Source organism: Bactrocera dorsalis, chromosome 6, assembly GCF_023373825.1.
Source record: "Bactrocera dorsalis isolate Fly_Bdor chromosome 6, ASM2337382v1, whole genome shotgun sequence".
Lineage (NCBI taxonomy): Eukaryota > Metazoa > Arthropoda > Insecta > Diptera > Tephritidae > Bactrocera > Bactrocera dorsalis.
This window is the reverse complement of record NC_064308.1, coordinates 21,005,264-21,016,409: the sequence shown is the minus strand read 5'-3', so window position 1 is coordinate 21,016,409 and position 11,146 is coordinate 21,005,264. Positions and strand designations below refer to the sequence as shown.

The 11,146-nt window shown below is 36.9% G+C and overlaps 1 long non-coding RNA gene across 1 annotated transcript; it reads left to right on the top strand.

The window, feature by feature from the left end:
• The first annotated feature begins 8,533 nt into the window (after positions 1 to 8,533).
• Positions 8,534 to 10,937, top strand: LOC125779613 (uncharacterized). Its single transcript, XR_007423399.1, has 4 exons — positions 8,534 to 8,700; positions 8,757 to 9,666; positions 9,748 to 9,937; positions 10,063 to 10,937. It is a non-coding gene; the product is annotated as an uncharacterized LOC125779613 (long non-coding RNA).
• The last annotated feature ends 209 nt before the right edge of the window (positions 10,938 to 11,146 follow it).

Sequence of the window (11,146 nt, the reverse complement as noted above, 5' to 3'; positions counted from 1 at the left end):
TGGCGCCACGTAGCGAAAAGAAGAAACGACTGGCGCGCTGTTGTTGACTCGGCTATAATCGCATAAGCGGTGTCTACGCCAATTAAGAAGAAGAAGAAGAAGAATGATATATTTAATACTAAATCCTCTTTAATTAATTAATTTCACAATTCTTTTATCATAATTTCATAAATCTGAACTTATAATATATGTATATATTTATATACAACACGAGATACGTCTTCTCCATTTGAATCACAACTTAATAGACAATTTTATTATCAATAGGCCGATATATTTCTTTAGAAATGATTCAAATCTTTTTACTCAACAATATTCAATCGCTTCACTAAAACTTTTCATTAAAATCGAAAGAATTAATAATATTTTGCGAATTTACAAAAGTATTTACTTTTCTGTTTACAACTTGCAAGCCATTTGACAGTTTTTCACTCTTGTTCTTCTCAACACGCAACTATGACGTTTCGTAATGGCGGTCGTCGTAATCTTCTTCTATCATTCTTGGGCAGTACAAAGCAAATACATAAAGAAACGCATAAGGATACATACATTTATATGAGGCGCGTATGCATTTATATGCAATAAGTATGCACTCAACAATTAACAAACAAACATATTTACTTAAGATAACATATAACATAACATAAGATATGCATTTAGGCAATTGAATACAAATGTGCATGTGCACTTGAAAACAATCCCATACCATGTAGCATAAACAATGTAAACAATGTGCTACATACATATGAACATGCACACATACACATATATTAAGATAGTTAAGATAGTTCTTAAAATTGTATATAAATACGTGAAAACTCTAAATAAAATCAGACTAAAATAGTTCTCGTAGAATGAAACACTTCCTGTAGAACGAAATAGTTCTCACAGAACAAGACTTGCCTATCATTTATTTTCCCCCACCAGTGGTAAGAAATATTTGAGAAAGCTAGTCTTTTGTTCATCTTGATTTCAATAGTTTCATTTACGTCTTCTTTTTCTGCTTCTGCTGTGCCATATGCAATTGTTGTAAATTTGAACTATTTTACTTTCTCCTGCGGAGTTCCTTTCCATGGAATTTATTGGTATTCCCGATCTTCCTTTCTGTATTTTATTTGTCTATACATCTTTTCGACGTCAGTGCTCATCACATCAGGCCACTTTACGATGATATTTCCTTGATGTCTCCCATTTCTTAATACTCATCTTCTAGGCCGAAATCTTGCGTTGTCGTCTTAATGTAATTCTCGCATAACTTATCTTTTAGTTTCGACTATTCTTCGTTGTTTTCTATGTCCCAGATTTCATGAGTCATATCAAACGTTTTTTTTTGTAATTGTATCAATAGTATTTGTTGTACTGTCAGTTTCTGTTTCTTTTCTGTGGTTTAGTGAAGTAATAAAATCTTCCTTCTGTGCTTCAGCATCTTCTTCCAAAATGTGGTTTATTTCTTTAGCTTCGCCCTCATCTTCAATCGATTTGTCCTGGACTGTACTTTCTCACATTTCTCCAAAATGTGAGCCTGCCGGAAGAGATACCAATTCAGCTTGTTTTTCCTCAGTTTTTGAAGGTTTATGAAGTTCTTCTCTGATTCTTCTTCTTTTTCAACTGAATTATTTTGTTTTTTGTCTTCCTCTTTTACTTCTGCTGTTTTTTCCTCAGCAGAAGACAGATATATACAAGGTAAAGTATTGGAACTTTTGTACATTTTAAATCTGAGTCAAAACGGTACAAAATTTCTGGTTCTTCTTCTATCGTAAAATCTTCTAACAGAACATCACGCTGAAGAGAACTGTACGTAATTTCGGGCTGTCCTTCATTTAATCTCGCTTTACAAATTTTGAGATTTTGGAAATATTCCGCCGTTATTTCAAAATACAAATTTTCAACTTCAAGTAAAATTTTTGAAAAGAACTTTGTGTGAAAATTGTGCATTTGAAGAAACTCGATTTTTAAAAGTTTGATATCATCACTATTTATTGTAGTGGTTTTGTGGAGATCATCCATTACTTTTCTGAGGAGTTCAATTTTCCTCTTGAATATGAAGATTTCAACACTAAAATCAAATGCTTTTGATTTGTATTTATTTGGCATGTCAGACTTTGTTGGAAAAGTGCTGAACGTGTGCATCACAGTTTCGGATAAATCCGCTTGGGCATCAAGAATTTTGTTCCTGTTTATACCCATGAATTTTTCCGCAACACAATATACACCCGTCTTACAATTATTATTTTTATTTAGTCAATATGCGGGACTTACAATTAAATTTTGCCTGTATTTAAAATTAATAACAGGGCTTACTTTATTTTATTTGCCTGTATTTTTTATAATATCACTACTCTTTACACGTAAGGGAATTCTCTGGTGTAAACCGTATAAACTGTGGTCACATTTCTTTAAGCACATGGAATGTCAGCATAGAAAAACAGTGCTTTGACAAATCCCAATCAAATAGTCACTGCCTACACTGTGCTGGTATCTACCGCTAGCCAAATGTGAGAGCGTGGTTACTAATTGTAGCACTGGAGGTACTGCTCTGACGTCAGATTGCGTTAAACATATTGTTACGAATTTACTGCTTGCTAGTTTACTTTGTTAGGTTCGTATCTCTGGATTGACAAATAAAACCAAAACTGTTTAATTTAATTCAACAACTCTTTATTTCAAAACTCGTCTACACTATATCAGTTTACTCTTAGCACTGGTTGATTACATTGGCGCTGCCACGGCTTATATAGCCACGAACTTCTCGCTGATGCCGACGTGTCCTTCTAGAATATTGCGTCTGGAAATTACCAGAACATAATGCTATACGGCGCCAGACGCAAGCAGACCGTCGCGGCGCCAGACTCAGCAATTGTTTAACTAGACAAGCAGACAGTGCGGCGCCAGATGTCTACAACAAGACAAATGCTATTCCATATACCTACAGCTATTGTTCATAATCAGGGATGCATATAGTAATACAAATACAACTTAATACTACTTTTGTAACACTGCCCTCCACTAAAGCCTAATCGTCCCGATTAGGCACAAATCCTCTTGAACCAAATGGGCCGAGCCTCTCCAAATGTACTACTTTCATTTTACATCGTGCTTTTCCATTTCTTTGTATGCGGTATACCACGTCATTAAGTCGTTTCATCACCATATAGGGTCCTTCCCAGGCTGTCTGCAGTTTCGGGGACAAGCCTTTCTTTCGAAGTGGATTGTACAACAGGACCAGATCACCTTCTTCAAAACCTTTTGAATTTGCCGCTTGATCGAACCGGTCCTTCATCTTATTGCTCATCAGATGCGTATGCTGTCTTACCATTAGATGCAATTCATTCATTTCTTCCTTTAAGGCAGAACAATAATCTCCATCATTTCTTACAGCTGTAGGATTCGTTCCAAACTTAAGATCAGCAGGGAGTCGCAGATCAGATCCGAAAATAATCTTTGCTGGCGTGTAACCAGTTGTCTCGTGCTTCGCTGAACGATACGCCAGCAGGAACATCTGGATGCACTTGTCCCAATTCCGTTGGTCTTTATCAACGATTTTCCGCAGATGTTCTTCGAGCGTTCGGTTGAATCTCTCTACCATCCCATCTGATTGTGGGTGTAACGCTGTTGTCCGTGTCTTGTGGATGCCCAATAATGTACAGACTTCTTGGAAAATGGAAGATTCGAAGTTTCTGCCTTGATCTGAGTGTAATTCGACGGGCACTCTGAACCTTGTTATCCAATTTTCTACAAACGCTTCGGCTACTGTCTTCGCTTCTTGGTTTGGTAAGGCATATACTTCTGGCCATTAACTGAAATAGTCCATGACAACCAGTAGATATTTGTTTCCGGCCGTACTGGTTGGGAACGGACCTGCAACATCCATTGCGACTCGTTCAAATGGTGATCCCACGTTGTACTGTTGTAGCCTACCGCGACTTTTGGCTTTAGGACCTTTAGCTGCCATGCATTCTACGCAATTCCTTATCCATTCTGTTATGGAATCTCGAAAACCGATCCAGTAGAACCGTTGTTTAATCTTCTCTATAGTTTTTGTAATCCCAAGGTGCCCTCCACTAGGTCCATTGTGATATTCTTTCAATACTTTCGGGATCATGGACTTCGGTACTATGATCAGCAGACGAGACTGTTTGCCATCTTCGCTTTCCCAGGTACGATGAAGGTATCCATTAACGGGGTTTATGCTGTTCCATTGGGCCCAATATGCTTTTGCCGTTGGACTCTCGTTACTTATTTGTTCCTTTGGTGGTCGTACCCCATTTTCTTTGGCTATTATCAGCTTTGCAAGATCAGGGTCCTCCAGCTGATTGATTCTGATGTGGTGAGGAGTCCAATCGTCTTCAGGTTCTATATTCAGTAATCGCACGTCGATTATACCTTCTCTTCTCTCTGATTTGGAGCAATGTTTACGTTCGGGTGGACAAGGGCGACGCGATAATGCATCCGCATTTTTGTGGTGAATCCTCTTTCGGTGTTCTGTTGGTTGGTTCCGTTTTGATGGGTTTACCTTTATATTGCAATTTCGGGCAAAGTGACCCGCTTTTCCACAGTTGAAACATCTGCCTGTTGTATTTACTCCCTGTGCAGCAATTGTCTTCAGAGTCTTCAATATTTCTTCCATCAGCGCTGGTTGTTCCATTTCAACTCTTTGTACTTTGTGTGCTGGTTTACATAGTAGCGAAGCTGTTTCCTGTGTGAGAGCGTGCGAAACCGTTTCAGCAAACGTTCTTTTTGGCAATGCATATGTGGCGCGTTTGGTGTCCACATCACGAATTCCATTTATGAAACATTGAATTTTTACCCTCTCAATGTAATCCACAGGTGCATCTGCATTTGCCAAATGAGCCAGTCGTTCGATTTCAGTTGCGAACTCTTGCAATGACTCGTTCATCTTCTGACCCCTATTTTGCAGTTCGATCTGGTATATTTGTTTCCGGTGCTCACTACCATATCGTCTTTCTATCGCACTCATCAATGCCTCATAGTTGTCCCATTCACAGTCTGGAATAGTCTGAAGGATTTCTGCCGCAGGTCCTTTCAATGATACAAACAAGGACGCCACCTTGTCCGCTGCATTCCAATTATTGGTCATTGCTGTCTTTTCAAACTGAAGTTTGAAAATTTGAAATGGAATACTTCCATCGAATGTGGGTGCCTTCAATCTTTGATTATTTGTTGATGGTGCAGGGCCATGTAGTTGCAGTTCTCGCACACGATTACTCAGTTGAAGAAATTCTGATCTTAAATTTTCTTCGTCATTTTTTAAAGTGCTTAATTCGTCTTCAAATTTTGAAAATTTCTCTTGCACTTGTGTATTATTTTCTGTAATCTGTTGTACCAAACGCTTTTCTAACTGCGTATTATTTTCAGTTATTTGTTGTGTAAGGCGAGACTCTAGTTGTGATGTATTTTCAGCTATTTGCGTTATTTGCTGTGCCAGACGATTTTCTGCCTGCACTGCATTTTCTGCATTTTCGGCTATTTGCTGTGCCAGACGATTTCCTGTTTGTACTGCATTTTCAGCTATTTGCGTCATTTGCTGTGTCAGACGATTTCCTGTTTGCACTGCATTTTCTGTATTATCAGCTATTTTCTGTATAGCCACTAACAGCGTGTTCATGTCTACACTTGATGTTCGTTGTTCTTCTACTTTTTCTTCTACCTTTGTAGAAGTTTCTGGCCCATCAAATTCGAACTCGTCCACATTAATTCCACCCGCTTCCATTGCTTCACGTAATCGTGCCTGCAGATCCGCCTTTTGCCCGCTTATCGGCAAATTACGCTCCTCCAGTTCCTTTTTTAATTGCTGAATTCTCAATTCTCCGAATTTGACCATCTTGAATTTGGATTATTTGACAATCCCACTTCTGACACCAATTGTTACGAATTTACTGCTTGCTAGTTTACTTTGTTAGGTTCGTATCTCTGGATTGACAAATAAAACCAAAACTGTTTAATTTAATTCAACAACTCTTTATTTCACAACTCGTCTACACTATATCAGTTTACTCTTAGCACTGGTTGATTACGTTGGCGCTGCCACGGCTTATATAGCCAAGCACTTCTCGCTGATGCCGACGTGTCCTTCTAGAATATTGCGTCTGGAAATTACCAGAACATAATGCTATACGGCGCCAGACTCAGCAATTGTTTAACTAGACAAGCAGACAGTGCGGCGCCAGATGTCTATTGTTTCGAGAAGCAGACAGCCGTGGCGCCAGATGTCTACAACAAGACAAATGCTATTCCATATACCTACAGCTATTGTTCATAATCAGGGATGCATATAGTAATACAAATACAACTTAATACTACTTTTGTAACAATATGTATATTATTTAAGACATATTCAAAAGCCTCTTTAGTTACACGAAATCGTTTAAAAATCTGCAAAGAAAACTTCGTTAATGAGGTTTCATAATTTATTTTTTATATACCTACGCTGTATTCTGCAGTGCCAAAGCATTGCTCTGATCTCTTAGTTGCCTCCGCACTATTTTTTCATCCCCATCACTCTCACTAAAGCTCAAATAAAAAAACAAAGTCGGATCCATCTTGATATTCAACCATTTGATATTTAAACTAACAAATTTATTGAATATTTTGCAACAGTTTTGACAGTTCCACATTTATTGTGACCTAAAAATACGATCAAAAGCAATGTAGAATTTAAAAACTATTAAGAGTTGAAAACACGATCCGTTTGCTATCGTATGTCATAATGCCAATCGTCGAATACGATTGACGTATCACGTAATTTTCTTACGTATGTGTGCCGATCCGTGCACGGATGTAATGATTCGACCCCAGTTTTTCTTTAAAGCTCTTATCCTTTATCAGTTGCCGTAATTGTGGACCGGTTCATCACTTGAGTCAAACAAAAATAAAAATGATTCAGATGATCCTCTGGTTCGGTCCAAATCATTGGTACTGCAAATGGCATATGTCTGAGTTCTTGTTTAGCCCAACTTTATAGCAGTCTCACACCTAACATAACATTGGCACGATTACGATTCTTTTGGAGGATTAAAAAATGTATACTCATATACTCACCTCAGACTTCGAGTTTTTAAGATATTTGTGTTTAAAGTGCAACAATTTCATATAATGAATAGAGATAAGTTATATATTATTTTTTTATGCATTGGCCGCCTTCGGTCGCGATCGGTCCAACACCGGGGTGTTCAGAGTTCTTTTGTGTCGAACTTCTTTCTGCACTAAATAATAATAAAGATGATAATCAAAAAAATGTTTGATTATTTTTTGCGACACAAAATGTGGCAACACTAATATTTGTCACAAATGTTAAGTCACAAATCTTTTGAAACTGTATGTGCGCAAAATAGTTTTTAAAGTAATTTTATTTTTTTTTTAAATACGCAATAAATGTAAAAGTCAGAAATATTTCAATGTGTACAGTGTAGTTAAAAATATGTTAATTGAAAAATATGTGCAATTTCTATTAAACAGAGCGTGTATTATCCTTACAAATTTTTGAACTTTAAATAAAAATATCTCGAAAACTATAACTTTTTTTTATTTTTTAATCCTGAGTTATTTCTCTATCCACCCGTAACATCAAATCACGCCGCCAAAAGAATCGTAATATTGCCATAACGTTTATGTGGAGCCTAGGATTTATCTTGATTCCTCACAATCCAAAATAGTCTAAATAATAGCGGGATTCTGTAACCAGTCTCTACCCTGCAAGACGGGTAGCTGTTAGCAAACGTGTAAGCGACTTGTTATTGTTCACTTTTGCATTCGTTAAAATATTTGTTACTTTTGTTCAGACAGTGGGAAGAAAGTAACACATAGCTATTTGATGTTCAATGGTTATCTCCCTCTAACCAATGGCAAATATCGCATGCTGCCTTGTTCTAACAGAATACACACATTTGTTAGCAAATCTCTTCACAGTATGTTACGGGTAACAAATTATTTTGTTAGCGCATAGCTTACCTATGTGTTATGGATAACAAAAAGTATTTGTTACCCGAATATCTGTTAGTGTTATTATTTTGGTTATCAGTTTGTTACCTTTAACATATACGCAAGTTAGCAAGAACAAGCAGTAACAACCCTATCTGTTACCCATTTGTTACTTCTAGCAAATTTAATTCTTTTGAATAAAATTCAGTTTTTTTTATTATTTCGTTTTATTTAATAATAAACATTTACTTAAACTTTACTTTTACTTACGTATTCTCCCATGCAATTGAAGATTGCAGAAAATGTAACAGTATTAGTGAACAGCTGAAAATGTTTCAATGTGTTTGTGCAATCTGTTACCTCCGTCTTGCAGGGTAGTCTCTATTTGAGACATTTTGAGGTAAAGTCTCAATTTGTGACTAGTTGCAAAATCGTCTCAAGTCTCAAAAATTGTCTCTAACATAAAATCTCAAATTTAGAGACTTGAGACTGCATCACAGTACAGAATCGCACGGTAAATCTCACTATTCAATTAATCAGTAGTGTGGAATCTGATAGTTATCGGAAGTTGAAACCTATAAAAACAAGTAGTAGGTGCCATGAATTCAGATATTATTGGTGTGAAGTTTGAAACAGGATTTGTATCGGTTTTGGGCGTCATCGAAACCAATTTTGTTATCAGATGTAAAGCAAGAAGACAATCGCTTTGAAATTTGAATATTGCGTTGAAATTTCTGTGTGCTGTTAGACGGTTGAAAAAATGTAAGTTAAGAGATTTATTTATTTTGTTGTTACGAATTAATTAACTTTATTTTTAGAGAGGAAAATATAGGAATAGAACACAAAATACCAGAAAAATTGAATTTATGGAAAAAATTCAAACATCATAAGAGGATTTACAAATCGCAATTAACTGCTTATAGATTCATTATGACAGTAATTAACGGAATCCTGTAATGCTGCAGGTCCTCCACACAAAGATGTCACCGGGCGGAAAAGTTAAATAAATAACTTGTTTTTATAAGCTACTAACTGACCCCGCAGCGTTGTCCTGTGTGAAATTGTGCGTGTTTGAAATGAAAAGAAAGCTTAATTTACGTTGTGTTAAAAATTATTTATTTTTGATTTTTCTAAATTTTTTTCAATGTAACGCATGCAAGCCTCTCCAAAAATTTTAGAAATTCCACTGAATAATTGCGCGTGCACTCAAGCAATCGTAGTTAAGATAATTTGGATAAAATGTCTTCGGCAAAGTAATTTTTGTTCGTATACAATAATTGACACGGATTTGAAGGCTGATATGTCGAAATGATCACCACGAGAAGTGTGCGAAATTCAGTAGCATGCGAAGTAGCTATCGAATCGTCCATCGTTTGATTCCATTGATTATTATGTTCCAGCAATTGTAAAATCGTCGTTTTTCGGCTGAATTGTGTAAATTCGTCCTAAGGCATTAGTTGAAAACACACTTGGATGTCCATCTACTGGTTGGCCATGGTTTCTGCGTAACTATTTCTTCGACGATGCATTCCATGTATATTATCAAGGCATTTCCGAATACATAGAGCATTGTTCTCGCAAACGGATCACTGACGCAAGTTGAGAAAAAACTCGTCAAGGTCAATTTTGTTTCTGGCGGTGTTTCCACTGACTGTAGTGTATTCCCTGGGTTGAAATACACTCTCTGCGAGACGCACAACAGTCGGAAATCGTTCATAAATTGCAAAGGTAAATATCCTAAAAAGCGCTTTATTGCAGTTCACGTACTTATCTATCGATTTGATACTTGCTGATCTTATCTCGTTCAAGGCCAATAACTGCCATGTGGCTTTCTTTGGTGACGTATTTGATCGATTTCACCAAACTGCAATATTTAACATTGGCATGAGTTTTGAATGTGAATTAGACAACAGAGGCGAATATGCTACGATCCATGTGCTGTCGACTTCGAAGTTCACTCCTCTAAGTTGAATGCTAAATGTTCTGCCATTGCCGTCTGGTGAGTTACGTTTCTATTTTGCGTTTCTGAAATAAAAGCACGTGGATAGTGTTTCGTGCATTTATTGTCAGACATAACGGGTGATTTTTTTGAGGTTAGGATTTTCATGCATTAGTATTTGACAGATCACGTGGGATTTCAGACATGGTGTCAAAGAGAAAGATGCTCAGTATGCTTTGACATTTCATCATGAATAGACTTACTAACGAGCAACGCTTGCAAATCATTGAATTTTATTACCAAAATCAGTGTTCGGTTCGAAATGCTTTTTTATCGACAAATTTTGTTCAGCGATGAGGCTCATTTCTGGTTGAATGGCTACGTAAATAAGCAAAATTGCCGCATTTGGGGTGAAGAGCAACCAGAAGCCGTTCAAGAACTGCCCATGCATCCCGAAAAATGCACTGTTTGGTGTGGTTTGTACGCTGGTGGAATCATTGGACCGTATTTTTTCAAAGATGCTGTTGGACGCAACGTTACGGTGAATGGCGATCGCTATCGTTCGATGCTAACAAACTTTTTGTTGCCAAAAATGGAAGAACTGAACTTGGTTGACATGTGGTTTCAACAAGATGGCGCTACATGCCACACAGCTCGCGATTCTATGGCCATTTTGAGGGAAAACTTCGGACAACAATTCATCTCAAGAAATGGACCCGTAAGTTGGCCACCAAGATCATGCGATTTAACGCCTTTGGACTATTTTTTGTGGGGCTACGTCAAGTCTAAAGTCTACAGAAATAAGCCAGCAACTATTCCAGCTTTGGAAGACAACATTTCCGAAGAAATTCGGGCTATTCCGGCCGAAATGCTCGAAAAAGTTGCCCAAAATTGGACTTTCCGAATGGACCACCTAAGACGCAGCCGCGGTCAACATTTAAATGAAATTATCTTCAAAAAGTAAATGTCATGAACCAATCTAACGTTTCAAATAAAGAACCGATGAGATTTTGCAAATTTTATGCGTTTTTTTTTAAAAAAAAGTTATCAAGCTCTTAAAAAATTTACAAACCGAAATGGGATTGTGGTGTCCGCGAGGTCTAAGAACCATATTGGTATCAGCCTACACCAAATTTAGGATTCAAAGTCTGATAAGTATCCTATTTATTTCAACTTAAACGCATAATTCAACATATTTTATGTGTAATAAAGGAATTGTATTCAATAGCTTTAACTATAAATTGAATACTATTATATTATAATGGACTA